The 24862-nt window shown below is 34.8% G+C and overlaps 1 long non-coding RNA gene across 1 annotated transcript in view; it reads left to right on the top strand.

Moving 5' to 3' along the window:
• Positions 1-10403, top strand: part of LOC126811239 (uncharacterized) — a 42407-nt gene extending 32004 nt beyond the window's left edge. Inside the window, exons 2-3 of the long non-coding RNA XR_007675444.2 lie at positions 9624-9858; positions 10006-10403. This is a non-coding gene — a long non-coding RNA (uncharacterized LOC126811239). The remainder of the gene's footprint in view (positions 1-9623; positions 9859-10005) is intronic.
• The last annotated feature ends 14459 nt before the right edge of the window (positions 10404-24862 follow it).

The following is a 24862-nucleotide window of genomic DNA, read 5'->3' on the forward strand; positions in this document are numbered from 1 at the left end:
AATTTCATTTCAATAATTCGTTTGCTTAGGGGTCATTAGCATGCAGTGGTAAATAGATTTGTAGTAAACAGACTACGGGAAAAAGAAACATTTAATTATATGATCTTTCGCAAACATTTAATGTTTGAATTTTAATTGTTATTAGCCTTGTAAATAAAAAAAAAATATTCTTTAGTTTTTGACCTTTGAAACACAACCAACCGCGTGGGTTTATGCTGAGTCCTCCGGTTTATTGAAATAAAATTGAATCATTGCTTATATTGGTCCCGAATTGACATAGATTGTGTCGTCTGGACGTTAAACTCCATTCCTCTTTCTCTCTTAACTTTATAATCAATAAACATAATTTCCAAACATCCAAATCTGGTTGTAGGCGTAGAGCCAGTATTGTAGTTTTATATATCTCGTTGTTCTTTCCGTTGCCTTCCGGTTCCTTCTCATTTGAGGAGTTTACATCATGACTAAAAACCTTTTGATATACTTTTGAAAATACATCTTTCAGAGAAATTTTGAAAATATATTTTTCAGGGTATTTTCGTAAAAGTATATTAATTCGTAATTTTGAAAATATATCTTTATGAGTATTTTTCGTAATTTCAGAATATATCTTTCAGAGTAATTTTCGTAATTTTGAAAAGATTTCTTTCAGAGCGATTTTCGTTATGTTGAAAAGATATCTTTAAGAGTAGTTTTCATAATGTTTGAAATAAATTTGAACTATATATTGGTCCCGAAATGACTAAAGACCTTTCGATTTTAAAAATATATCTTTCAGAGCAATTTTTCGTAATTTTGAAAATTTATCTTTCTGAGTATTTTTCGTAAATTTGAAAATATATCTTTCCCAAGAGTATATCAATTCGTGATTTTGAAAATATATCTTTCGGAGTATTTTTCGTAATTTTGAGAATATATCTTTTAGAGCATTTTTCGTAATTTTGAAAAGATATCTTTCAGAGCGGTTTTCGTTATGTTGAAAAGATATGTTTCAGAGCAGTTTTCGTAATGTTGTGAATATATCATGTTAACATGCAATGATACCATCCATTGTTTCATGTATTTCGCTATATTCTCGGTCATGGGTAGCTATGGTAATTTTCAAATCTGGTTTCTGGTTTACCACGTCTTTAATAAATGAGAATGTTTCCGAATGTGATTCGAAATGAATATTCTCAAATCTTCATTTCCGATACTTTTGCTGTTCAAAAAAATCAGTGATGTTATGTCATATTAATTTGTACTATTAAAACGGTTGCGGTTGTGTGTATACATACTATTTTCATAATTTGCTGAATATTATATACACCCATTTTCTAACATCTGTTCTTTAGTTTCTTAATCTTCAAGTCTCAAATTATCGCTGCGTTCTCCTTTCAGCAATGAAGCCTTTATCTTGAACTCTCAAATTTTATCCGACTTTTCCTTTCAGAGAAGAAACCTTTCTGACTTTCTAATTAATTATCTTTTTGGAATTAACTCTTTTCACTTTCTTATCTTCAAATCTGTATTTTATCATTTTCAGCTGCTTAGCTCCAAATATCAATTATTAATTATTACTTGTTGATTAAGTGATTAAGAAGTCAATCAACTTACTTATCGACTACAATAACAGTCATATCATGTGATCATAATCCGAGCATTTAACAGTAATTTTGATATTCCGGTAACCCCCCCCCCCCCAAAAAAAAAAACAAAAAACAGCGACTGCCAGAAAGGATACGCCCACATTTTGCAAGATATGGATAGAGAACAAGCTAAAAACAAGTGGGATTTTTTGTACAATTAGGGGCAATAATCCAAAAAGTTATGGTCTGAAATCTTTGGGATATTCCGGTATTTTGCAAGAGAAGGATAGAGAACATGCTAAAAACAAACGGGATTTTTTTGTACAATCAGGGGCAATAATCCAAAAAGTTATGGTCTGAAATGCGCAAATATCAAAAGGGACTGTGATCTGTGGGATATAAAGATATGTTTAAAGTTTCATCAAAATCGGATAAAAATTGTTACCTCTAGAGGGTCCACAACCATCGTGTCTGATTTCTTTCAAATAAAAATACAGAAAATACGAACTGAACTTGATGATTTAAATAAAACTGTTGACTTGAACGCTCATGATTTTGATAAGTTAGAAAATTCTGTTTATTTAAAAAATTTTAACTTGGTTAGTGAATCTTTTGTTTTAAAGCTAATTAAATCGTCTGCTCCTAAATCTTGTTCATTAGATCCTGTTCCGACTTCTGTTCTTAAGGACTGTCTAGACGAAGTTATTCCAGTTTTTACCAATATTATTAATTCTTGTATATCCTCCGCTACTATTCCCATCGTTTTCAAACGAGCTTATGTTACCCCTTTAATTAAAAAGTCTACACTGGATCCTAATGTTTTTAAAAATTACAGGCCTGTCTCTAATTTAAGTTTTATTTCTAAAATATTGGAGAAATGTATTGCTTCTCAGATAAAGGCCCATCTAGATGATAAATGTTTGTATGAACCATTTCAAAGTGCTTATAAACAATTTCACAGTACCGAAACAGCTTTAACCCGGGTTTCAAATGATATTTTAATGGAAATTGATAATAGAAAATGTACATTTTTAATTTTATTAGATTTATCTGCTGCTTTCGACACGGTGGACCCTTCCATTCTTCTACGTAGACTTCAATTTAAATTCGGTATTTGTGGCTCTGCATTAAATCTTTTAGAAAGCTATCTTGTGAGTAGAAAACAGTGTATTTTAGTTAATTGCAAATCGTCGTCTGAATCTGTTTTGTCATCTGGGGTTCCCCAAGGTTCTGTTCTTGGTCCGATTTTATTTACCCTCTATACGTCACCATTAGGCGATATTGTCAGAAAATATGGTCTCAGCCTTCATTTGTATGCCGATGATACTCAATTACATATTTCATTTACACCTGATTGTCCATCTTCTTTCAATTTATCAAAATTGCAACTTGAGAACTGTATTAGTGAAATTAGAAAATGGATGTCAAAGAACTTTCTAAAATTGAATGATGATAAAACCGAATATTTGTTATTAGGCTCAAGGCATCAATTAAGTAAATCTGCACATGATAACCCCCCTGTTGTAATTGGTAATTGTGATATATTTTCATCTTATTCTGCTCGTAATATTGGCGCAATCTTTGATAGTTTTATGCTTATGGGAGCTCAAGTAAATAATATTTGTAAATTGTGCTATTTTAATATCAGAAATATAGGTAAAATACGTAAATGTGTAACTGTAGAGGCCACTAAGTCACTTGTTAATTCTCTGGTCACTTCTCGATTAGATAACTTTAATTCACTTTTAGTTGGTTTACCTTTAAAGCTTATAGATAAATTACAAAAAGTACAGAATACTGCGGCTAGACTTGTTACTTTAACTAAGAAATGTGACCACATAACTCCTGTTTTATATAATTTACACTGGTTACCTGTTAAATATCGAATTGATTTTAAGATTGTATTACTTACTTTTAAATGTTTAAATAATTTAGCTCCTGTTTACCTCTCAGATCTTTTAGAACTTTATACACCTGGTCGAACATTACGTACATCAGATAAACTACTTTTAAAGCCCAAAACTGTTCAACTAGTCTCTTATGGTCAGCGCTCTTTTAGTTATCAAGCACCTGTTTTATGGAATAATCTACCATTTAGTTTAAGATGTTGTACATCTCTATATTCTTTTAAAAAACAACTTAAAACACATTTATTTAATCAGGCTTTTAACTGACTCTGTATACAATCGTTAACATGTCCATAATCTTGTTGTTTATGTATGATTTACATTGTCACTTTGTAAAGTGCTCCTGAACATGTTATATGAAAGGGTGCACTATAAATATGCTGTAATAATAATAATAATAATAATAATAATTTGCGTACAAAGAGCGGTCATTTTGTTGGGCAATTTCATTTCGATTTCCCGAAATTCGAATTCAACCTTCATTATGGTGGAATGGTGAAATATTTAAACGGTTTTTTAAAATCGGAAAAATAATTGTGACCTCTAGAGAATCTGCAAGATAAAAATACCATTTTGCGAACAATCAGGGGCCGTAATCCAGGAAGTTAAGTTCGGGTATCCGCGATTATTCACACATTTTTTTAAAATCAGATAAAAATTATGACCTCTAGAGGGACCTCAAGCTAAAAACTTACATTTCAAGGGTATCCGCGATTATTCACACATTTTTTTTAAATCAGATAAAAATTGTGACCTCTATAGGGTCCACAAGCTAAAAACGCGATTTTTCGTACAATCAGGGGCCATAATTCAGGACGTTACGGTCCGATATACGCGAATATCGAAAGGAACTGAGATCTTTGGGTTATAAACTTACATTTCATGTTTCAACAAAATCGGATAAAAATTGTGACCTCTATAGGGTCCACAACCTTGATATACCATATTTTTACGCTATTTTGAACGGTGGGCGGCCATTTTGTCAGTCAGTTTTGGTCCGATTTTCTTGAAATTCGAACTCAGTCGTCCTTAGGGTGTAACGGTGATATACTAAAACGTTTTTTTTTTAAATCGGATAAAAATTATGACCTCTATAGGGTCCACAAGCTAAAAACGCTGTTTTTCGTACAATAAGGGGCCATAATTCAAGAAGTTATGGTCCGATATGCACAATTAATATCGACAGGAACTGAGATCTTTGGGTTATAAACATATATTTCAAGTTTAAACCAAATGGGATAAAAATTGTGACCTCTACAGTGTTCACAAGCTAAAAATGTGATTTTTCGTAAATCAAGGGCCATAATCCATGTAGATACAGTCCGATACATGCCAATATCGAAAGAAACGGAGTTCTTAGGGTGATAAACCTACACTTCAAGTTTCGTTGAATCGGATAAAAATTGTGACCTCTAGAGTGTTCACAAACAATTGTGGACGGACGGACGGATGGGGGCGACGACAATATACGTCCACATGAAAATATGGGCGTATAAAAACAAACAAAAAACAAAACAAAGATAAACAACAAGCATTCTGATTATTCATAAATGGCACAGAAAGTTGCCTTTTGTGTAAAAAAAAGCCACATATCTATTTTTGAACTATAATAGCCAAAGCGACCAGCTCTTTATCTAATTCTAAATCACACATAATGCATATCTTTATGCAGGAAAAACGTGGTGGTCCTGAAGCAACGACCGCGAATTTTAGAACATCTAGCGTTAATCAGAAGTACGGAGTTAAAGCGAGATCAAGCCTTCTATTGAAGATGGGGAAACGTAGGCCTATGTTCAATAGCCTACAACAGTTGTAAAAAGTTTGTAAGTTTTGTGTGAAGACATCAGACGATAGACACAATTCATAAACGTAAACAGTAAATTGAAGTAAAAGGAAAAATGCTCAGAAAATATTTTTCATTGAAATATTTCACACCGAAATCAAATAACCACAAGAAATATTATTCTTACCCTATCTGCACGGTTTCACGCTCAAAATGAAAAAAAACAAAAACAATTAAATGACGTCATGGCCATTGTCCAAAAGACTTTATAAAGCGGACGTGATTGGAAGCATATTTTACCATAGTAACTTTGGGCTCAAATAAACTAGCTTAATTTAAGTTTACAATGTATAACATGAACTTTTATCTAATTATATTAAAGCACGCGTTTTATTAATAAAATAAAGACTAATTTAGGTTTACAATGTATAACATGAATTTTTATCTAATTCTGTTTATGCACGTGTGTTATTAATAAAATAAAGACTACAAAATGAAGTCGCGTAAAGAGACATCTTCGATAGAATGCCTGATCTCGCTGAACACGGTCGTTGCTTCGGGAACACGTAAGAAAGTCGTAAGCGGTTATAGTTAAAGGGAGATAATTCGGCGAGAAGGAGACAGAACAAGTGGTCCCGGCCTAGCAATTATTTGCCCATTGACTTCAATGTTAAATGGCTGTAACATCACAGGCTGTAGCTTTTTGCTCGACATTCCGTTGGTTCCAATCCTTAAAGGCACAACGGGGACCACATTTGGCAATCTCCATATCATAATTTTGTAGGGGGTTGACAGCTTAGATTTTTTGCTACGGGCATGTAATAGTTATATACCTTGTTTTCAAGGTGTATGGGTTGATACACCGTCTATTTTTTGAGTGCGGCTCCAAGGCGAAGCCGAGGAGATCTCCGCTCAAAAACGAGACGGTGTATCAACCCATACACCGAGAAAACAAGGTATATAACTGACTTATACTAAATACTTTTTCTAGAAATAAACGTTTTTTCTATTTTTTCAAATTTCAAAAGCATTTTTCATTTCACAGATTTATCAAAGTTCCCATACAGAGCCCCTCAATCATCTCATCGCAAACGCTTATTTCTACTCAGGTAAATGATGTCAGTTCACCGCATGTGTATTTCACGGTTTAAATCAGGGCCGGGAAAATGTTCATAACAGGGCTATTAGGCCTGTAGCCAAAATTTCTAGCATGAAGTTCCGCTACATGGTCCTCCCGAAAAAAAAAACATTTTTGGAAAGCATTTAACACCAGGAACACAAATCCAGGGAGTTCCAAGCAAAAAGTCTGCACTAACTCGATTGAGGGCCAGATGAAAATTGTGATAATTGTCAAGTAAATGCTATATTTATACTAATAATTGTGAAGTTGACAGAAAATTAAATATTTGCGAAAACACCCGATGCCTTCATCCTCTGCAAAGAATATGCTGTTGGTTAAAATGTGATTTAAAGCAAAATGCAGAAAACATAATGGACAGGGAAACATACAGAATTTCGGAAATCCATTTATGGTAAAGGGAGTTGTCTCCCTTTATGGAAAATATCAATAATTATTGATAACAGTAAAAGGATTTAACTACAGACAAGGGCCTATAGAAGTTCAGCTTTTTTTTCAGATAGAATTTGAAACCTAAAGGTCTAACAAATATTTAACCTGAAACATATAGCATCTACAGATATTTAGTTTTCTCACTAAAATAGATATGGCCAAAACTAAATAGTACTGTAATGGGAGGGACAATATTGTAATGAAGAGAAAAAATATAATATCTGTATCTGTACGTGTACAACTAGTATGTTTCCCCGTGTCCGTGGCTCACTAATCGGGGGGTCTGATCCGTGTTGACCTAGACAGTTCCCCAAACTTTCCAGCGTTGTTTCCCCTTGTCTGTGGTACAGGAAGCGGGGGGGGGGGGGCTGTGATGGGCAGCGTCCAGTTATTCGGATGGAATATGAAACTGAGGTCCCGTGCACACATTGACGTGCACGTAAAAGAACTTTAAATTCGAAATAAAGAGTAGACCGTAATGTATGGCGGGCCTATGTACATCTTTATTATGACGGTTGATTTTTTTTCTCTTCATTACAATTAGCACTCACTTACAGTATAATTGTATATTTGTGTAATTAATTTAAAATAAACAACCATCACAGCTTTGTGGAAAATTCATTTTAGTTAATGATTGATTCATTCAGAAAATTTGGGTGACAAATTTTTCAGGCAAATAGGCTCAGCCCCCACCCCACCCCAAATGAGATTAGCCCCCTATGCCCATGTAGCCCCTTACCTGTTGTTCAATCCGATTCAGTTTGTTGAATCAAATATTGTTTAAACTATTGTTTTCCCTCCCATCCGAACGACTGGGCATTGTCCTTCCAGCCCACTCCCACCCCGTACCACTGACAGGGGGATACCGCACCGGGGTTGTCTTGTACATGTACATATCTAATCTGTGTAAGTGTAGTAATGTGAAAATGAAACAAAAAGACTGTTAAAGAAATCGAACTTGATATTTATACATGTAGTGACAGTGATGATGATAACGACCAACTTTGATGACATTTAAAGTGCAGGGTAACTGTGTAATTTTGATTTTCAATAATTGATTTACTTCAATAAAAAGTTTTTGTCTTAAATCTATATTTGTAAGTAAATTATACAATTATAGATACGGTTTCAGTTTAAATGTTTTTAATTCGACTTTAAATATCTGAACTAGAGGTTTACAGCTATCTGTAGTAAAAATAATGTAGGGTCTACTTGAAAGGGTATGTTGGTGTGGGTTTATGTTTTAGTGGGAAAAGTCGCGTGGTTTCAATGCGATTTACAAAACTACGGACATAGTCTGGTCTCCATTACTTCATAGACATATTGCTCAACCAATGTTAAACATATCTCCTTGCTCATCAGACTAGGCGCTTCGCCCATAATTTCTGGGTAAACACCCGTTCACCAACCCTTGCAGTCCCCTGTGACCCCATTAACTATATAAATATTGGGCTTGTGTGCTCACACATGGTCTTGTGCGTCATACAGCATCAGCAGTCAACACGCACCTGAAATACTGTTACCAATTCCAAACATTTGACATAAAGGGAGATAACTCTCTATTACCGTTAATGGATTTCCGAAATTCTGTATGTTTCATTGTCCATTATGTTTTCTGCATTTTGGTTTAAATCACAATTTAACCAATAGTGTGTTCTGTGCCTAGGATGAAGGCATCGGGTTTTTTCGCCAACATTAATTTTTATGTCAACTTCACAATTATTAGTATAAATATAGCATTTACTTGACAATTATCAAAATTTTCATCTGGCCCTAAATAGAGTAAGTGCAGACTTTTTGCTTGGAACTCTCTGGATTTGTGTTCCTGGTATTAAAAGCTTTCTAAAAATGTATAGTTTGTTTATTCGGGAGGACCATGTAGCGGAATTGTGTTTCTAAGCAAGCTAGAAATTTTGGCTGCAGGCCTATATTGATTGGTTAAGAAAAGCAAACGTCATGCATTTTGTACAATAGTCATTTCTTGTTGTTTTTCCAACATTCTGGCTGTGTCGTCGATTGTAGTGGATGACAGAAAATGGATGCTGAATTCGACGAAGAATCCGACTGTATAATGTCACAGATGTATATTCCTGAAACCGAGAATATCAGTTATAAGCTAACTCGCAATCAACGCGAGAACCGATTTAGAAGCCCCATCACAGAACAAGAAATCCTATCCATGCAGAAAAGTCGAATTCCGCCAAACAGGAGACAAAATACCAATGGGTGTATTAGCATTTATGATTCTTGGGGATGTTCTAGAAATACTTCCGTACACAACAATGGAGTAACTTCAAGTGAACGCTTTTCTCTGGTCCCACCTCTATCGTCCGACATACCAGCTGATATTCATGTTTATTGGATGTGTCAATTTGTTTGTGAAATTAATAGACAAGATGGTACACCATATCCAGCTAGTACACTGAAGAATATATGCATAGGAATACGGCGACACTTGCGAGATGAGTACAAGAGATATGATTTGAATTTTTGTTGGTGATCAGAAAGGTACTTATGCTAATTTCAGGGCTACATTAGACGCACAGATGAAATCATTCAATTCGCGGGGTATTGGCATTCACAAAAAAACAAGCTACAAGAATTATCATGGTGGATTGAAAGATTGTGGCAGAATTCAGTTTAGATGCGTAAAATTCTATTTCATTTTGATTTCATATGTATGTACTTTCTTGACGAATCCATTGGCTTTTTTGTTAGCTCGTGGCGGCTTTTTCTTCTTTCTTTTTTTTTTGGCCTGTTAAAATTAACTGCTTTCTTAAATTAAATATCTTTTTCAGGAATGTTAAACAGTACACGTAAGAAGAAAATGACAGATGCTATGTAAAACTGCTCAGTCTATATTTAGAGAATATTGGAGACAAAACCGGGCCATTCTATCGCAGAACTCCTGCTCCGGGCAAAAGGGGGAAAATCCTTTTCTCCGAACAAGTGATAGGGTTGCATACGATACAGAAGCTAATGAAAACTATCTGTTCCGAGGCAGGATTGGAGGTAGCTTCACCGGACTTTCTAGTAAGATATGTTTTTCAGTTTTGTAGTATGATTTTTATGGGTATATAGTTCTTGGCACAGATTGGCCCAATGTGTATCTGCATAGCGTTATCATTCTTTTATTCAAATCCGGTTTTAAGGTAATAATGCTTTGTTTTTCATTTTCAGGTTACCACAGCAACAACATTTTTTAATAATAAGGTTGAAGAGCAGCTCATAATGGAGCGAAATGGTCACTGGAGTTCTGCAGTGAGAAGCTATAAAAGAACAAGCTGTCAACTACAAAAAGAAATATCCGATCTGCTTCAACCCCCTATTAGGAAAATGAAGAGTCAGAATAATACAAAATGTAAAACCGCGACAAAATGTGAAACCGCGACAAAATGTGAAAGTGCAGAAAGGGCGACAAAATGCGAAAGTGTGGAAAGGGCGACACAATGTGAAAGAGCGACAAAATGTGAAAGGGCGATAAAATGTGCGACAAAAAGTGCTGAGAAAGGTGAAAATGATGACTCTCTTACTATAACCATTACATGTTCAAAAAAGGTTTCTAATGTTCAAATAAATATGTAAATCATGTATTTGTTATTTTTGTCCCTTTTCAACTGATACACGGCCACTTTTCAACTGATACACGGCCACTTTTGAAAAGTGGCTGTGTATCGGTGTATACCCTCCCCTTTCCATCAATGAGTCGAGAAAAAGTATGGGTATAATTGATGTTGACTGGGGTGAAAATCTTACTTCGGACACAATGATTGCTCTGCAGAAAGACACTTTGCACCCCCTATCCCTCCGCTGTAATATCATCAGTTTTACCCAAAACAGCTATGAAATTGTAAAATTGATCCCTTTCTCCAATTCTAGACCAAAAAGTCAACTAAAATATGCAGGAAGAGGAGGAGAAAAAAATGAAGGGAAAATTGTCTATTTATAACTCGCACTACATTGTCATGAAAGAAGGGAAAATAATTACTAGTCTTACTCTTAGTCCAAGTATGTTGAAATCTATACAAGTTCCCGGCAAGAATTGTACTGGCATCGCAAACGTGTGTACACATCGAGGAAAAAGTTTTATTCTACGTCAAAATAGCTGTATTCCAGAAATGACTTTCTTCATATTATATCTACAATCAACCAATTCTTCAGTTGTAGAACTATCTGTGTGTAATAGTTTTTATAAGGCAACAGTGAGAAATAGGGTTTAACTGCCACTTGACACAAACTAGGTTATTTCGGGACAAATATGTTTCAATTTTATTTCAATAATTCGTTCGCACGTAGGGGTCATTTGCATGCAGTGGTAAATATATTTGTAGTAAACAAACTACGGAAAAAAGAAACATTTACTTATACGATCTTTCGCAAGCATTTAATGTTTGAATTTTAATTGTTGCTAGCCTTGTAAAAAAAAAAACACCTTTATTCTTTATCTGCTTCCTTTCGAAACACAACCAACCGCGTGGGTTTGCGCTGAGTCCTTCGGTTTCCTCTACTTCTAAACCCCTACGCGCAAGCGATTTATTGAAATAAAATTGAACCATATATTGGTCCCGAAATGACATATTCTTTGTCGTCTGGACGTTAAACTCCATTCCCCTTTCTCTCTTAATCTCTATACTCAATAAACATAATTTCCAATCCTCCAAATCTGGTTGTAAGCGTAGAGCCAGTATTGTAGTTTTATACTATATGTCTCGAGGCTCTTTCCGTTGCCTTCTCATTTGAGGAGTTCACATCATGACTAAAACCCTTTTAATTTTGAAAATAAATCTTTCAGAGCAATTTTTCGTAATTTTGAAAATAATAACTTTCAGAGTATTTTTCGTAATTTTGAGAATATATTTTTGAGAGCAATTTTCGTAATTTTGAAAAGATATCTTTCAGAGCGGTTTTCGTTAGGTTGAAAAGATATCTTTAAGAGCAGTTTTCGTAATGTTGTGAATATATCATGTTAACATGCAATGTTACCATCCATTGTTTTATGTATTTCGCTATATTCTTGGTCATGGGTGGCTATGGTAATTTTCAAATCTGGTTTCTGCTTTACCACGTCTTTAATAAATGAGACTGTTTCCGAACTTGATTCGAAATAAATATTCTCAAATCTTCATTTTCGATACATTTGCTGTTCAAAAGATCAGTGGTGTTATGTCATATTTTGTACTATTAAAACGGTCGCGGATATGTGTATACATAATATTTTCATAATTTGCTGAATATTATATACACTCATCAGCAAGTAAGCCTTTATCTTGAACTCTCAAATTTTCTCCGAGTTTTCCTTTCAGGGAAGAAACCTTTCTGACGTTCTAATTAATTATTTTTTGGGAATTTACTCTTTAAAATGTCTTACCTTCAAATCTGTATATTATCATTTTCAGATGCTTAGCTTCAAATATAAATTATTAATTATTACTTGTTGATTGAGAAGTCAATCAACTTAATTATCGACTACAATAACAGTCATATCCTGTGGTTCATAATCCGAGCATTTAACGGTAATTTTGATATTCCGGTAAAAAAAACAAAAAAAAAAGAAAACAAAAAAAAAAACATTCTGATTATTTATAAATGGCCCAGTAAGTTGCCTTTTGTGTAAATAAGCCATGTAGCGATTGAAGACGTTCTCGGCATTGCGAATCTCGGGATTCGCGCCGTATTCGAATATAGTTGAAAATAATCCACTGATAGAACACATAATACACCGAGAAACAGCCATTAATAATATATTTTTCAGGTCTCAAGTACGCCTATCTCCAGGTTATTGCACGCAAGTAATTATCCGGTTAGATATAACGACACCTGATTTTAACATATATAGAAGTGAGACTTTCAAAATAAAAACCTATTCGCTGCTATCAGTTTTGATCCTTAACTTATTTGTTAAGTTTCCCCAGAATAGGACAACAATTATTGTAGTCTCTCTGGAAGGCCCCTAAAATTCATACATATTTCACATTTTTCGTAAAAAGCAGGGGCTATAGCTCTAAAATGTAAGTTCTGATGCGTAGCAAAGTCGAACTCATCCAAGAACCTTTGATCCTTATAAATTGTTTAAGTTTCATCTCATGAATCGGACAACAATTCTCACCTATGGAAGGTCCATAAACTTCATTCATATTTCACATTTTCGGTAAAAGGCAGGGAGCCAATGCGCACCAAAACTGAACTCAACTAAGAACTAGTGATACTCGTTTTAAGTTTCCTCTAAATCGAATAAAAATTATGACCTCTAGATGGCCCACAACCTTGACAATACATGCTTTTATACTTTTTGCGTAAAGGGGGTTGACGTTATTATGTAACGGTGATATATTTGAACGGTTTTGTAAATAAGATCAAAATGATGACTTCTAGAGTGTTCAGAAGCTAAAAACGTTATATTTACAGGGTCATAATCCAGAAATTTACGGTCCAATACGTGCCAATATGGAAAAGAAACCATAGCTTTGGGATATATTAAATTGTATAAAAATTCACAACCTATGTATTACCTGCTTTTACAATCAAATAAAAACTGTGAGCTCTAGAGGGTTCACAAGCTAAAAATGTATATATGACAAGTGATGATCCTATAGCGCCAATATCGAAAGAAACTCAGATCTTTCGGTTATAAACATATATTGTTAGTTTCATCAAAATCGTATAAAAATTGTGACCTCTAGAGTGTCTATAACCTTGGTATTATTATGTATTATATTTGTCAAGTTCAGTATCGCAGGAAACCACCATCGACTGTGTTTACATGGTTAGGGATTTAGAAAGGATATAAAATTTCAATTCATTGCTGAATAATTTCATTAGACACTCCATGGAGCTTCTGGGGCCTAGGCCTAAAGTCCGTGGATGCTAGCCCCCCAATCAGGCCGGCCCTGTTGTTTTCCGCCACAATCTCCAATGACATGCATCTGTTGGAATTAGGTCAATAAACCAAACGATGCTAGATGTTTTGAATAGCGTTCACCGTTATGACTATTCATGTTATACACACGCTGACAGAGGTTAAATTTTGAATGTTGTTATTATTATTGAAAGCTATGTCATAGTGGTACAGAATTTTATTTTTTAATTGTAAAGCAATTTCAATTATGGTTGTCACGTGGTCACTGTGTCGTTTATCTATCGACAAATGAATAAAAGCTTTTGCAAGTTACGTGATAAACAAAAACAAAAATTTGTGGCAAATATGAATAAATACCACGGTGCTGATCAGCTTATTTTGGCAACGACTGATGAACTACTATTATTAAAATTACGAACATTTTGCTTTTCAGAAGGATTTACAGTGTACCTATTTGTCGTTATTTTTTGTGGTAATCACATACCATTGGCCTATACAGAATACGACATTATACTTACCCTATTTACTACCGGGACGTCATTTGGTCCAATTCTGACCGGTTCATTTCAAAATGGATTAAGAATCCTGGTTCTTCACTCATTCATTTTGTTACTGATTTAACAATTATTTTATTCCACATACGATTTTTTTTTGTCTTTATTAGTATGCAGCCTATTGCTCACGTAAAGCGAATTTGCTTGAGTAAATTTAACCACTCGCCATACTCGCGCAAGTTCAATTTTGTGTTCTGTTGTTATCTCTGTAGCAATCAAATATTAACATTTATTTATGATTTAATATTTCATACATATACATCAGGACACGGAATGCCATTTACATAAATGTTATTATTTGGTGGCTACAGAGATAACAACAGAGCACAAATTTCAAACGCATAATTCTCAATACTTAAATATTTCAGATTCGTCGGTTCGCCAGAAAAGCGACGAATTACTCGCTTTAATTTTCTTCGTGACAAGCCCTGCCACGTCATTTTTTGTTTAAAGATACATTATGTAAGAGCTAAATCTGCCTATTGTGGGTCTTTATTTGGCCTCAAGTGTTATAATAATTCAGGTTTAGACATTTATATTAACATGAAAAGCCCATAATCAACTCTCTAGAGCATTGGATGGCAAAACCCGCGAGATTAAAAAAAAGATAACGATAAAATGGATAATCGAGACTTAGTCTCATTTGTCCAGTACTCTTTGCTACGTCAATAAACAATCTACACTACATCTTCCAATACACATAACTTCGCTCATAATAAAGTAACTTGGATGACATTTCAATATATTTATCTATTTTTGAACTATAATAGCCAGAACGGCATGCTCTTTATCTAATTCTAAATATCTCTATGCAGGAGAAAGTTCATGGTCCTGAAGCAACAAGAGAGAGAGAGAGGGAGAGAGAGAGAGAGAGAGAAATCGGGTTTAACGTCCACTCGACACAAACTAGGTCATTTCGGGACTAACATATGGTTTAATTTTATTTACATAATTCGCTTGCGCGTAGGGGTCTTTAGCAGTGGGAGGAAACCGGAGGACCCGGAGAAAACCCACGAGGTTGGACAGGCGACCCTACTCCTTGCCACGTACAACCGGGGATTCGAAACCACGCCAGTCGACTCAATGACAGACTTTATGATAGAGCGCGCGCACGCTAACCATTCAGCCCCCCCCCCCCCCCGAAGCAACAACATCTAGCATTACGGTGTTAAAGCGAGATCAAGTCTTCTAATGAAGATGTAGAAACGTAGGACTATGTACAATAGCCTACAACAGTTATAAAAAATTTGTAAGTTGTGTGTGAAGACAACAGTCGATAGACACAATTTATAAACGTAAACAGTAAGTTGAAGTAAAAGGAAAAATGCCCAGAAAATATTTTTCATTGAAATATTTCACACCGAAATCAAATAACCACAAGAAATATTATTATTACCTTATCTGCACTGTTTCACGCTCAAAATGAAAAATGAACAGTTAAATGACGTCATGGCGATTGTCCAAAAGACTTTATAAAGCGGACGTGATTGGGAGCATATTTTACCATAGTAACTTAGGGCTGAAATGAACTAGCTTAATTAAAGTTTACAATGTATAACATGAACTTTTATCTAATTATATTTATGCACGTGTTTTATTAATAAAATAAAGACTGATATAAGTTTAAAATGTATAACATGAACTTTTATTTCATGGCTTTAACATCACAGGCTGTAGCTTTTTGCACAACATTCCGTTGGTTCCAATCTTTATAGGCACAATGGGACCACATTTGGCAATCTCCTTTTGTAGGGGGTTGACCGTTTAGATTTTTTGCTATGGGCATTTTTTAATGTTGACTGGGGTGAAAATCTCACTTCGGACACAATGATTGCTCTGCAGAAAGACACTTCACACCCCCTATCCATCCGCTTTAATATCACCAGTCCAATTCTTGACCAAAAAGTCAACCAAAAAATGCACGAAGAGGGAAAAAAAAATTAAGGGAAAAATTGTCTATTTATAACACGCACTACATTGCAGGAACAAGAGAGAAAAAAATTAAGGGAAAAATTGTCTATTTATAACTCGCACTACATTGTCATGAAATAAGGGGAAATAATAACTAGTCTTAGTCCAAGTATGTTGAAATCTACCTGAATTCCCGACAAGAATTGTACTGGCATCGCAAACGTGTGTACACATCGAGGAAAATGTTTTAGTCTATACGTCAAAATAGCTGTATTCCAGAAATGCCTTTCTTCATATTATATCTAAATACAATCAACCAATTCTTCAGTTGTAGAATCAAACTATTTGTGTGTAATAGTTTTATTAGAGGGACAGTGAGAAATAGGGTTTAACTGCCACTTGACACAAACTAGATTATTTCAGGACTAATATGTTTCAATTTTATTTCAATAATTCGTTTGCACGTAGGGGTCATTAGCATGCAGTGGTAAATATATTTGTAGTAAACAAACTACGGAAAAAAGAAACATTTAATTATACGATCTTTCGCAAACATTTTAACATACATTATGCCAGAGCTAAATCTGTCTATTGAAGGTCTTTCTTTAGGCCTGAAATGTTATCTAAATTAGTAATTAGACATTAATTAAAGATGGGTTCCCAGAAAAGTATTTATCGGGTGGTTATTTCCAATAAAAGTATGGTAATTTTGGTATATATGGAAAGTAGAGATATCCAATCTTACTAGAAAAATACTGGATTCCCCGAAAAACACTCATGGAGTGTATACGGGACAAAAATGTAAGGGTTCCCCTAATCAACAGCCCGACGATTAGGAATTTCTGCACGCGTGATGTCAAAGGTCGCACGCGAACATTGAGCGCTTGATGTACAAGTTGATAAACTTTATGAAGAGTTAGCCGAAAAACACTTTCTGAGATAAAAATGACGAAAAAAGACGCGGGTAGTGGATAATCCGAGAATTTAATTAGGATTCGATATTTGTAATAAATGGTAAGCGATTAAAGACAACATCGTCTTATGTATGCAATGAATTCTCCTCTGACTTCCAAGAGAGGCAAAGTTATGACAAATTAATTAGTTTGAATATGTTTTTAGTCCATATATACCATTAAATCACCCAGTTTGTACGCGGGAACCCCTCTTTAACCTACCCAGACCATAATCAACTCTAGATGGCATCGCTAGCCTGCGATCTTTAGTGGATTGTTAGTCGATTTTCTGCATAACCTTCCTTCACGATTTAACCATTAAATGGATAATCGAGACTATGCTGTTTATCGTACTGACTTTAGTAATGATGATCAAGGCTAGGCGGAAATTCAATCGTTTTGTTCTCGGTTCATAGTGGATCAATTTGAATGAAATTTTCAGCAAATTGCCTTTACATTCCTCTTTCTCACTTAATCTCTATAATCAATAAACATAATTTCCAATCCTCCAAATCTGGTTGTAGGCGTAGAGCCAGTATTGTAGTTTTATATGAATCAAGGATCTTTCCGTTGCCTTCTCATTTGAGGAGTTCACATCATGACTAAAACCCTTTTGATTTTGAAAATATTATATTTTTCAAAGCGATTTTTCGCAATTTTGAAAATATATCTTTCAGAGTATATTTCGTAAATTTGAAAATTATATTTTTCAGAACAGTTTATTAATTCGTAATTTTGAAAATATATCTTACGGAGTATTTTTCGTAATTTTGAGAATATATTTTTCAGGGCATTTTTCGTAATTTTGGAAAGATATCTTTCAGGGCGGTTTTTGTTATGTTGAAAAGATATCTTTCAGAATAGTTTTCGTAATGTTGTGAATATCATGTTATGCAATGTTACCATCCATTGTTTTATGTATTTCGCTATATTCTCGGTCATAGGTGGCTATGGTAATTTTCAAATCTGGTTTCTGGTTTACCACGTCTTTAATAATTGAGAATGTTTCCGAACGTGATTTCGAAATAAATATTCTGAAGTCTTCATTTTCGATACTTTTGCTGTTCAAAAAATCAATGATTTTATGTCATATTTTGTACTATAATATATTAAAACGGTAGCGGTTATGTGTATATATAATATTTTCATAATTTGCTGAATATTATATACACCCATTTTCTATCATCTATTCTTTGGTTTCTTAATCTTCAAGTCTGAAATTATCGCTGCGTTCTCCTTTCAGCAAGGAAGCCTTTTCTCCGAGTTAAATGTCTTTTTGGAATTTACTCTTTTCAATTTCTTACCTTCAAATCTGTATTTTATCATTTTCAGTTGCTTGGCTTCAAATCTATATTAATTGTTATTTGTTGATTAAGAAGTCAACCAACTTAGACTACAACAACAGTCATACCATGTGGTTGATAATCTGAGCATTTAACGGTAATTTTGTTATTCCGGTAAAAAAAAAAGAAAAAAAAAAGCATTGTGATTATTCATAAATGGCCCAGTAAGTTGCCTTTTGTGTAAATAAATCACGCGCCGATTGAAAATGTTCTCGACATTGCGAATCTCGACGCTCGATCTGTAAGAATTCCAGGTAATAATTGGATCATACATTTAATGGTTACGCTGACCAGTTGTTAGTTAAATTTAAATCTTCTTTGAATACGATCCACTGATAGACACCGAATACACCGAGAAACAGTTATTAATAATAATATATATTTTCCGACAGAATCTCCAGTGCCGAATCTCTATGACACGTGACATGCATCTGTTAGAATTAGGTCAATAAACCAAGCGATGTTTATTCATTTTACACACACGCTGGCAGAGGTTAAATTTTGAATATTGTTGTTATTGTTCAAAGGTATGTCATAGTAGTATGTACAGAATTTTATTTTGTAATTGTAAAGCAATTTCAATTATGTTTGTCACGTGATGATTGTGCCGTTTATCAATCATCGACGAATGAATAGCCAACTGCTGCCAGGCAGGATACGCCCACATTTTGCAAAAGATGTATAGAGAACAAGCTAAAAACAAAAACAATTTTTTGTACAATCTGGAGCCACAATCCAGAAAGTTATGGTCTGAAATTCCCAAATATCAAAAGGGACGGAAATTTTGGGAATATAAAGATATGTTTTAAGTTTCCTCAAAATCAGATAACCAGCGGCTGCCAGGCAGGATACGCCCACATTTTCGAGAGATGGATAGAGAACAAGCTAACAAGAAAGTGATTTTTCCTACTATCAAGGGCCATAATTCAGGAAATTACATATTTGTGTTATAAACTTACATGTCAAGTTTCAACAAAATCGGATAAAAATTGTGACCTCTATAGGGTCCACAACCATATTTTTACGCTATTTCAATTTGAAAACGAACGGCGGTCATTTTGTCTGTCAATTTTGGGCTGATTTTCACGAAATTCGAACTCAGCCGTCCTTAGGGTGTAACGGTGATATAATAATACGGTTTTTTAAATCGGATAAAAATTATGACCTCTATAGGGTCCACAAGCTAAAAACGCGATTTTTCGTACAATCAGGGGCCATAATTCAGGAAGTTACGGTCCGATATGCGCGAATATCGAAAGGAACCGAGATCTTTGGGTTATAAACTTACATTTCAAGTTTCAACAAAATCAGATAAAAAGTGTGACCTCTATAGGGTTCACAACCTTCATATACCATATTTTTACGCTATTTGAGAACGAACGGCGGCCATTTTGTCTGTCAATTTTGGGCTGATGTTCACGAAATTTGAAGTCAGTCGTCATTAGGGTCTAACGGTGATATAATAAATCGGATAAAAATTATGACCTCTATGGGCTCCACAAGCTAAAATTGCGATTTTTCGTACGAATCTGAAATATTTAAGTATTGAGAATTATGCGTTAGCAATTTGTGTTCTGTTGTTATCTATGTAGCCATCAAATATTAACATTTATTTATGATTTAATATTTCATACATATACATCAGGACACGGTACGTCATTTACATAAACGTTATTATTTGATAGACATAGAGATAACAACAGAGAGCAAATTTCAAACTCATAATTCTCAATACTTAAATATTTCAGATTCGTCGGTTCGCCAGACAAGCGACGAAAGTTAAGTTCCGATATGCACGAATATCGAAAGGAACCGAAATCTTTGGGTAATAAACTTACATTTCAAGTTTCAACAAAATAGGATTGAAATGGTGACCTCTATAGGGTCCACAACCTTGATATGCCATATTTTTACGCTATTTGAGGACGAACGGCGGCCATTTTGTCTGTCAGTTTTGGGCCGATTTCACGAATTTCTGCTCACTAATAATTCCTTCGAAGACCAACAGTTGATATATGGGACTGTAAGAGACAATTCAATAAAGTACTTGAATGTCACTTCCGATTCTGGAAAACTGTATTACTCAGCTATCATAGCAATGATCTCTGTGTTAAAATTATATTTGAAATGTGTTTAACCAGCTCTATCACATAATGTGTGATAATGACTGGCACCAATATTGTCCTTTAACAAATTACCAAGAATTATTTTTTAAAGGGGGGGGGGGGATGGCTGAATGGTTAGCGGGAGCGCGCTGTATCATAAAGTCTGTCATTGAGTCGACTGGCGTGGTTTCGAATCCCCGGTTGTACGTGGCAAGGAGTAGGGTCGCCAGTCCAACCTCGTGGGTTTTCTCCGGGTCCTCCGGTTTCCTCCCACTGCTACAGACCCCTACCCGCAAGCGAATTGTTGAAATAAAATTAAACCATATGTTAGTCACGAAATAACCTAGTTTGTGTCGAGTGGGCGTTAAACCCCATTTCTCTCTCTCTATTTTTTAAAGGGAATGGGAGCTTATAATTACCCTATTACCTAACGGTTCATTTAAAAATGGATTAAGAACCCCGGTTCTTCACTCATTCATTTTGTTATTGATTTAACAACTATTTTATTCCACATGCGATGTACCCATTTGTCGTCATTTTTTGCGGTAATCACATATATTAGCCTAAACATAATACGACATTCTCCTTAACAAATTACCAAGAATTATTTTTTAAAGGGAATGGGAGCTTATAATTACCCTATTAACTACCGGGACGTCATTTGGTTCAATTCTTGCCGGTTCATTTCAAAATGGATTAAGAACCCCGGTTCTTCACTCATTCATTTTGTAATTGATTTAACAACTTTTTTATTCCACATGCGATTTTTTTTTTGGTCCTTAGCATGCAGCCTTTTGCTTACGTAAAGCGAATTTGCGTGGGTAAATTTAACCACTCGCCATACTCGCGCTTGCGTGAGTTCTTAATTCCTCGCCTTGCCACGCCATTTTTTGTTTAAAGATACATTCTGTAAGAGCTAAATCTGTCTATTGTACTAGGTCTTTATTTGTTATACAAACTCTGGGTTAGACATTAATATTAACATGAAAAGCCCATAATCAACTCCCTAGAGCATTGGATGGCAAACCCGCGAGAGTAAAAAAAAAGATAACGATAAAATGGATAATCGAGATTTAGTCTCGTTCGTCCAGTACTTTTTGCTACGATAATAAACAATCTACGCTACATCTTCCAACACTCATAATAAAGTAATTTGGATGACATTTCAACATATTTATCTATTTTTGAACTATAATAGCCAGAACGGCCAACTCTTTATCTAAATCTAAATTACTCTTTATGCGGAAGAAACGTCATGGTCCTGAAGCAACGCCCGCGATTTTTACATCTAGCATTAATAAGAAGTACGGTGTTAAAGCGAGATCAAGCCTTCTACTGAAGATGGAGAAACGTAGGTATAGGCCTGTGTACAATAGCCGACAACAGTTCTGAAAAGTTTATAGTTTGTGTGTTAAGACATCAGACGACAGACACAATTTATAAAAGTAAACAGTAAATTGAAGTAAAAAGAAAATGCTCAGAAAATACTTTACATTGAAATATTTCACACCGAAAACAAATAACCACAAGAAATATTTTTCTTACCCTATCTGCACGGTTTCACGCTCAAAATGAAAAATAAACAGTTAAATGACGTCATGGAGATTGTCCGAAAGACTTTATAAAGCGGACGTGATTGGAAGCATATTTTACCATAGTAACTTTGGGCTGAAATAAACTAGCTTAATTAAAGTTTACAATGTATAACATGGACTTTTATCTAATTCTATTTATGCACGTGTTTTATTAAACATATATTATTCAGGGGCTAAATCTGCCTATTGCAGGGTCTTTCTCTAGGCCTGAAATGTTATGTAAACTATTAATTAGACACATTAATTAACTTATCCAGGTCATAATCAACTCTCGATGGAATCGGATATATCCGATATGAAATAGATTAGAACAGTTCAGCCATATTTTGATTTAAGCTAAAAATGGAGGTGCGAGACTTAGCTTCGAACAACCAGTACGGTGGTTGAAATTATTGCACACGTCTTGTTAAACCTTCAAAGGTTAACATCTTCGCTTGCAATAGAGTAATTTGAATGAAATTTTCAAATTATTCATTTTCCATTATCTATTTTCGAACTATTAGTCCTATAGGAAGAACGGCTAGCTCTTTATCTAAATCTTACATAATGTATCTTTAATAAACTAAAAACTACAAAATGAAGTCGGGTAAAGAGACATCATCGATAGAAGGTCTGATCTCCCTGAACGCGGTCGTTGCGCTGGGAACATGTTAAGGAAGGCGTAAGCGGTTATAGTTAAAGGGAGATAACTCGGCAATAAGGAGACAACAAGTATGTTGAAATCTACGTGAATTCCCTGTAAGAATTGTACTGGAATCGCAAACGTGTGTATACATCGAGGAAAAAGTTTTAGCCTACGTCAAAATAGCTGTATTCCAGAAATGCCTTTCTTCATATTATATCTAAATACAATCAACCAATTCTTCAGTCGTAGAGTCAAACTATATCTGTGTGTAATAGTTTTATTAAGGGGACAGTGAGAAATAGGGTTTAACGTCCACTTGACACAAACTAGGTTATTTCGGGACTAATATTGTTCAATTTTATTTCAATAATTCGTTTGCAAGTAGGGGTCATTAGCATGCAGTGGTAAATATATTTGTGGTAAACAAACTACGGGAAAAAGAAACAATAATTTATACGATCTTTCGCAAGCATTTAATGTTTGAATTTTAAACATTAAAATGCTCAAGGCGCTACACAGACTGGGTGCCATAATAGGCCGTAAATAGATGAGTTTTTAAGTTAGTTTTGAATGTTTCTAGGCTGGGTGACAGTAAAATATTCAGCGGTAAAGAATTCCACAAAACAGGCACAATATGAACAAACGATCTGTATCCAAATGATTTGAGTTTATATTTTGGGATTGTAAGAAGATGTTCCTGTTGAGAACGGAGTGGACGTCCGGGAAAGTATGGTAATAACAGATCTGCTAGATAAGAAGGTCCAGTTCCATGTAAACACTTATACGCAAGGCACAAGAGCTTAAAATCTATTCTTGATTTAATTGGCAGCCAATGCAGTTCTATGAGTGCTGGTGTAATGTGCGAGTTCCTCTTTAATCGACTGATGATTCGAGCTGCAGTATTTTGAACGGTTTGGAGTTTTGATATCAGTTTGTGGGGTATTCCAGATAACAAGCTATTACAATAGTCTAATCTTGATAAGACGAGTGATCGAACCAGAGTATGAGCTACGTCCTTCGATATTAGGTGACGAATGTTTCTGATAGAGCGGAGGTGGAAAAACAGGTTTTACAGATATAATTAATCTGAACTTCGTTGGATCATACATTTAAAGGTTACACTGGCCATAATATTACAGTGAATATAATCCAGTGATAGAAAACCGAATACACCGAGAAACAGTCATTAATAATATATTTTTTCCAACAGAATCTCCGATGCCGAATCCCTATGACACGTGACATGCATCTGTTGGAATTAGGTCAAAAAACCAAGCGATGCAAGATTTAGTTTTAAATAGCGTTCGCCGTTATGATTATTCATTTTATACACACGCTGACAAGCGGTTAAATTTTGAATATTGTTGTTATTATTGAAAACTATGTCAGTAGTAGTACAGAATTTTATTTTGTAATTGTAAAGCAATTTCAATTATGGTTGTCACGTGATCCTTGTGCCGTTTATCTATCATCGACGTGTGGCTGCCAGGCAAGATACGTCCACATTTTGCAAGATATGGATAGAGAACAAGCTAAAAACAAAAACGAATTTTTGTACAATCAGGCGCCATAATCCAGAAAGTTATGCTCTGAAATGAGCAAATATCAAAAGGGACTGAAATTTATGGAATATAAAGATATGTTGTAAGTTTCATCAAAATTGGATAAAAAGTGTGACCTCTATAAGGTCCAAAACCTTGATATACCAGATGTTTACACTATAGATTTGAGTCAAGGGGCGGCCATTTTGTCCGACAGTTTTGGTCCGATTTTCACGAAATTCGAACTGAACCATCATTAGGGTGTAACGGTAATACACGAAAAGGTTTTTTGAAATCGGATAAAAATTGTGACCTCTAGAGGGAACACAAGCTAAAAGCGTGATTTTTCGTACACTCATGGTCCGTAACTCAGGAAGTTACAATCCGATATACGCGAATATCGACAGAAACCAAGATCTTTGGGATATAAACATCCCCAATCCCATTCAGACATCCTGAATAAAAATATTGTTTATAAAAGAAAAACAACAACAACAAAAAAAAAACATACATTCCAAGTTTCATCAAAATCGGATGAAAATTGTGACCTCTAG

This window comes from Patella vulgata, chromosome 1 (assembly GCF_932274485.2).
Source record: "Patella vulgata chromosome 1, xgPatVulg1.2, whole genome shotgun sequence".
Classification (NCBI taxonomy): domain Eukaryota; kingdom Metazoa; phylum Mollusca; class Gastropoda; family Patellidae; genus Patella; species Patella vulgata.